The following is a 6,000-nucleotide window of genomic DNA, read 5'->3' as shown; positions in this document are numbered from 1 at the left end:
TCTATTTTGGGACATCTGTGGGCTCTGGTGACCTGATATTTGGTACACGTGGTCAGAAACTCGCTGATTGTTGCCTATTATTGACTGGTATTTCAATTTGTGAGGTGTTGGACCTGTTCTTTTTATTGTTGTCTGCCACATGACACCAGTGAAAAATTCTTGTGTTTGTTGCCTTGTCGTCATTTGTTGGGGTAGTTATGTTCTCTTTGCTATTGGACGACTGACGATTGAATATTAATTGTTAATTGTGGTCCCTTATCTCCTTTTCGGTGGTTGATTGGCTGTCTCCTTGCTTATTTACACTCTATCTGTGGTCTCCAAATGCCCCCAAAAAAGGCATCAAGTGCTGGGTCGTCTGGGTCCCAACCTCGTAAGAGGCGAGCCCCGGTTCAACCCCCCATTCGGTCCCGTTTGGGCCTGAATAAGAGCACTATGTCTCCTGGGGAGTGGGGGGAACCGGTCACTAATCTTACAAGGGCGCAGCATGACCGGTTTAATAGCTTGGTGCACCGTCCTTTTGCTCCTTGTAAGTCCTTTCATGCCCCAACCCTGGACCATCTGTGAATTGCACGAGAAGTTGAACAGTTGTTCTCGGCAATAGGTTGGCAAAAGTATCTAATTATTGACTACCCTACGTTTGAGGAGCTATATTGTGAATTCTACTCCACTTTCAAGTTCACCAGAAATGAATTCGTCACTTTGGATGAGCCGGAGATTATTCAATTCAGATTAAGAGGCACCCAGTATAGTATGTCCATTAATGAGTTTAATCTGATTTTGGGGTTTGTCAGTGAGGATACCATTGCATCCGGAGCATATATTAACAGTGCATGTAACTACACCAGACCATTTTCTACTGAATATATTGACATTTGAAGGGAGTGGTCCACGGATCGGCAACTTTACAATCCGAGTCAGTCCAAGGCCTCTCATCTGAAGGATCCGGTCTTGAACGTCATCCACAGGTTCTTAGCTCACAATTTCTCGGGGCGGAAGGATTCCTCCGGCACTCTTACCAAGGCGAAATTTTATTTTCTTTGATGCATGCGCAACAAAGTTCAAATTAGCTTTGGATGTTGGGTGGCCACTCAACATCCAAAGTCATTCAAAAGCGCAATAAACCGTTGATTTTGGGCTCGCTCATTACTCACTTGGCTATTCGACTGGGATTGCTGCACCTCAACAAAGAGTACAACTTCGCTCTCGCTCGGGAAATTGAGCCCCTGGATTTGCGCAGCTTGGAGCGAATGGGGGTTATTTTCAAAGTAGGCGATGTCTATCAGTTTACGCCCCCTGGCGAGGGCGGGCCACAGCCCCGGGTTCCTTCGACTGCTCTCTCCCCTGACTCTCCACCACATCCGGATCAGGCGGGTCCGTCCTCCTATCATACTCCTCCTGTTTGGAAATCCCGTTACCAAAACCTCCAGGATTCCTTCGATGAGCTAAGCACCCAGGTGGCGCGATTAGATGGCCGTCTTGCAGCACTACAGGTCTTCGCTCGTATTTAGGCAGAAAATCAAGCAGCTTTCTATGATCACATTGGATTCCAGCCGCCACATCCAACGCCTCCTTAGGATCTCACCGCACCTTGTCAGGAGTCAGGGAAGTTTCGCTTCCCTTGACCTTGCACTTTATTTGGTTGTTACATTACGGACAATGTGAATTTTAGGTATGGGGGAGAATTGTTGCTATTATTTCTTTTTACTTCCATTATTTCCTTTTATTCAAAAAAAAATGGGAACAACCAGAAAAGAAGAAGGAAAAAAATGGAAAAAGAAGGAAAAAAAAGAGGGGGTGTAGTTAGTTGACTTTCTTTCTATTGCTTCGTTTCTTAACTGCTAGAGCATGCTGCTATGATGAATTGTACAATCATAGTGCATGGGTATGTGGTCAGATATACTAGCTGTGCATTTTGCTTCCCTTGGCAATATCGCTGAATGTTGAATATGTTGGACTTGACCCATTCTTGTAACTTTTGGGAGCTTTTGAGCCATGCATGAGCACATTATTCTTGTTTGCTCTATTTTTGTTTGATTGAGTGGGTATCACACATGGTATTGGCATTCCAGAACTTGCTATTTTATACATGTCGAGACTACATTTTGTTGAACTGGATGCGTTTGAAATGACAAGGGCATTTAGGATTTAACGCTCTTTAGCTATATCAAAATCAAGCCCTCATCTTATCTCTCACTAGTGAACCAATTTGAGCTTTTATCCGTCGAGTTGTTTGTCAGCCATGTTGATAACTCGAGACCTCTTTAGACTTTCTTGTTCACCTCTGTGTTGTCAAGGGATGTCTGAATTCCATCATTTGTGCAAGGCAAATAATTCTGGGATCGCAAATGTTGTTAGAGTAGGATCTGTATAATGCTATCCTTATGAAAAGGGGAGAAATTGACAATAAGCTACTGATCAGGAGACTTTGGCTTACAGGGCGTGCCTACGTCTTGCAAGACATTCTTCCTAAAAAGAAAACCAAAGTGAAGGAAGTGATCAGGCGACTTTGGCTTACAGGGCGTGCCCACGCCTTGCAAGCCGCCTGTAATAAAAAAAAGAAAAAAAAGAAAAACAAATCTTGGCGGCACTTGCACAATGTGTAGCAGGTGAAACTGCCTTGTTTGTGAAACTTCTCCGGCGAAGCATTGTGGTTATATGGTGGGTTTCGAACAGTCTCTTGACATATTACCCCTATTTATACCTTCCTATCCCGCTTTTTACCTAAGCCCCATTACAACCCTATCAAAGTCCCTTTGATTTGTGTATTTAGTTCACTTTTCAGTGGTGGAGATGTAATAAATGTGCAAGCCTATGGTAATGCCATTCCGTGAGATTGATTTGAGCGTTTCTAGTATTCATACATTTCCTTTGAATTACCACCTGTCCCGTGTGTTCTAATTTTGGCAACATTGTCAGGATGAAGGGATGCTTGTGTTAGTGTAAAATTCCGCATAACCCTTGCTCTCTCGGTTGTACTTCTGAGCTCCGAAATGCTTGAGGGCAAGCATTGCCTAGGTGTGGGGGGATTTGATAGAGCAGTTATTTGGCACATTTTGCACTGTTATTTTGTTTTAATTTTGGCTACTTACTGTGCTAAGTATTGAGGTTTTGCTCATATTTCATATTTATATGAATTATAGGTGATTGGTGTAAAAAGTGCTTTCACGAGGCAAAATTTCAGAAGACTCTCTATTTCATGGCGTGACCACGCCAGAGAATGAAAGAGGTGCATCAAAAGAACGGACCCGCGGGATTAACATGAGGAAACAAAAGGTGGTCCACGTGAACCAGACGCATGGGATCGGACCCCTGAGACAAGGCCTTAACCTTTTGTGAATTTCTCCTGCGGCGGCTACTAAAGATATAAGAAGTGCCAGATTCACGTACAAGAGGAGGACATTAGCTTTAGTTCTCTTTTTTCTCCTTTTTTTTGTCAGACGATTTTCTTTGCTTTTGTTTTTCTTCGGCGGCAAATTAGAGAGCCAGATTTACGTCCAATCGAAACAGTAGCTTTAATTTTTCTTTTCCCAGGTGCTAGACATCTTTCTCCCTTTTGACTTTTAACTCTTCCGCTGGACAATTTCTTCGTGGCCTTTTGCTTTGTAACTGCGGCTCTAATACGAAACCAAAGCCAGGTTTCTCTTTGTTGTTATTTCGATTATTCACCTTTCCCAATTCCTCGGCAATTAATTTCTAGGCAATTGTGTGGATGATATTAATCAAATCATGCGAGCTCAATATGATGAGGAGCGGCTAGTTTTCCGCTCTACCCAGAGATTGATGCAAGGGCGCGGTCCATAACATCTGTGAGATCTAATCGAATCTTCATTATTTCTTCCAATTTATTGCTATTTGTACGTTTCCTGAATTAATTGTTCATGGGTATTTTATTAATTGAATATCAGCGGCCGGGTATTTGATTTAATTTAATAGCCTACTGTCACATTAACTAAAGTGAATCCGTAATTGTTCGTTTAATTGATACCTAGTGGCAACCATCATAATTGGCTTTATGTTGGGGAAACGTAAGATCTAGTTTAAATAAACCCTCTTAGCGTGTTTATTGGTTAGGGTTGGGTTCTTCTAACTTCAATGCAATTGGATAATTAAATTCTTACGGTCGTACCTAGGGTTGTTATCTGGTTAGAGAAGCAGTCAATGGTCGTACCTTGGCTGTCGAAAAAGTAAGGAAGAACTGGTTGTCAGAGCTTATTGATAGCTATAAACAACCTACTGATGAATGGATGAAATATCTTTGCATCGATGATCAGTTAATTGGACTGTGCCTGACCAGTTGATCCTTTAGGTAGAATTTTATTAATTGCTATTTTTAGTAAATTGAACTTGTAGAGTTAGCTCTTGAATTTTATTTATTTTATTTTTATTTTCATCCCATTAATTATCCCCCTATTTTATTCTATTGACTTGGAAAGAAACAAGTTCCTACCCGTTCCTTGTGGAATCGACTCTACTTGCCATTGTATGCAAATTTAATATTTTTATGGACAATTCCGGTATATCGGACCAAGCAAACTCTTCGGGAACAGGGTGAATCAAGTAACCCATTGCACACCTAGAGTCCCTGCTCCAGTACTCGGATTTGTTCTATAATTAATTATGGTGATAATTAGGACTTTTTAGTAATTATTATTGCACAGACTCGACACCTGTCACCTCCTTCTTGGTGAGCAAGTACTTAAGCGCTGCATGATCAGAATAGACAATTACTTTAGTGTCAAGTAAGTATGAATGGAATTTTTCTAAAGCAAAAACTATAGCTAAAAGTTCTTTTTCCGTTGTTGAATAATTGCACTGAGCACTGTCCAGAGTTCTTGAAGCATAATAAATGACATGAGACACTCTCCTATTTTTTTGGCCAAGTACAGCACCAATAGCATAATTACTTGCATCACACATGATTTCAAAAGGTAAACTCCAATTTGGCGGCTGGACAACTGGTGCTGAGGTTAGTGATTCCTTGAGTGCATCAAAAGCAACTTTACAGGTTTCATCAAAATTAAACTCTACATCTTTTTAAAGTAGTTGGCACAGAGGATGAGATATTTTCGAAAAATTCCTAATAAAGCGTCGATAGAAACCTGCATGATCAAGAAAAGAACGAACTTCCCGCATACTTGCATGGTAACGTAAGCACTTAATGACTTCGACCTTAGCTTTATCTAATTCAATTCCTTTAGAGGACACCACATGTCCCAAAATTATGCCCTGATTTACCATAAAATGATATTTCTCATAGTTTAAAACAAGATTTGTCTCGATGCACTTCAGTAACTTATGAGGTTTAGCGAGAAATCATCAAAAGAATCACAATAGACCGTAAAAATATCCATGAACACTTCTAGTAATGTTCTACAAAAGTCAGAAAATATACTAACCATACACCCTGAAATATTAGGGGGGCCATTGCAAAGACCGAAGGGCATTGTCGATATGCAAATGTACCAAATGGACAAGTGAAAGAGTTTTCACTTATCCTCAGGTGGCTATCGAATTTGAAGAAAACCTGAAAAACCATCAAGGCAACAATAGTGAGATTTTTTGCCAATCTTTCCTGCATTTGATCAATAAAGGGTCGTGAAAAATGGTCCTTTCGAGTTAAAGCATTCAATTTTCTGAAATCTGTGCAAACTTGCCATCCGTTTTGAATGCAGGTGGGCATCAACTCGCTATTTGGATTTTCAACAACAGTTATCCCCGTCTTTTTGGGGACTATTTGTATAGGACTTACCCACCTACTATCCGAAATTGGATAAATTATACCTGCATCAAGAAGTTTTAAAACTTCTTTCTTTACTACCTCCATCATTGGTGGGTTTAGGTTACGTTGGGCCTCTCTTGAACGTTTAGCGTCTTCCTCCAATAAGATTCTATGCATGCAAGTGCTGGACTTAGTCCTTTGATATCCGCTAAAGTCCATCCTATTGCTCCTTGTGATCTTTTAGCACTCGAATGAGTTTTTCTTTTTCTGGAGCGGTTAAC

This window comes from Coffea eugenioides, chromosome 8 (assembly GCF_003713205.1).
Source record: "Coffea eugenioides isolate CCC68of chromosome 8, Ceug_1.0, whole genome shotgun sequence".
Classification (NCBI taxonomy): Eukaryota; Viridiplantae; Streptophyta; class Magnoliopsida; order Gentianales; family Rubiaceae; genus Coffea; species Coffea eugenioides.
This window is presented reverse-complemented; position numbering follows the sequence as displayed.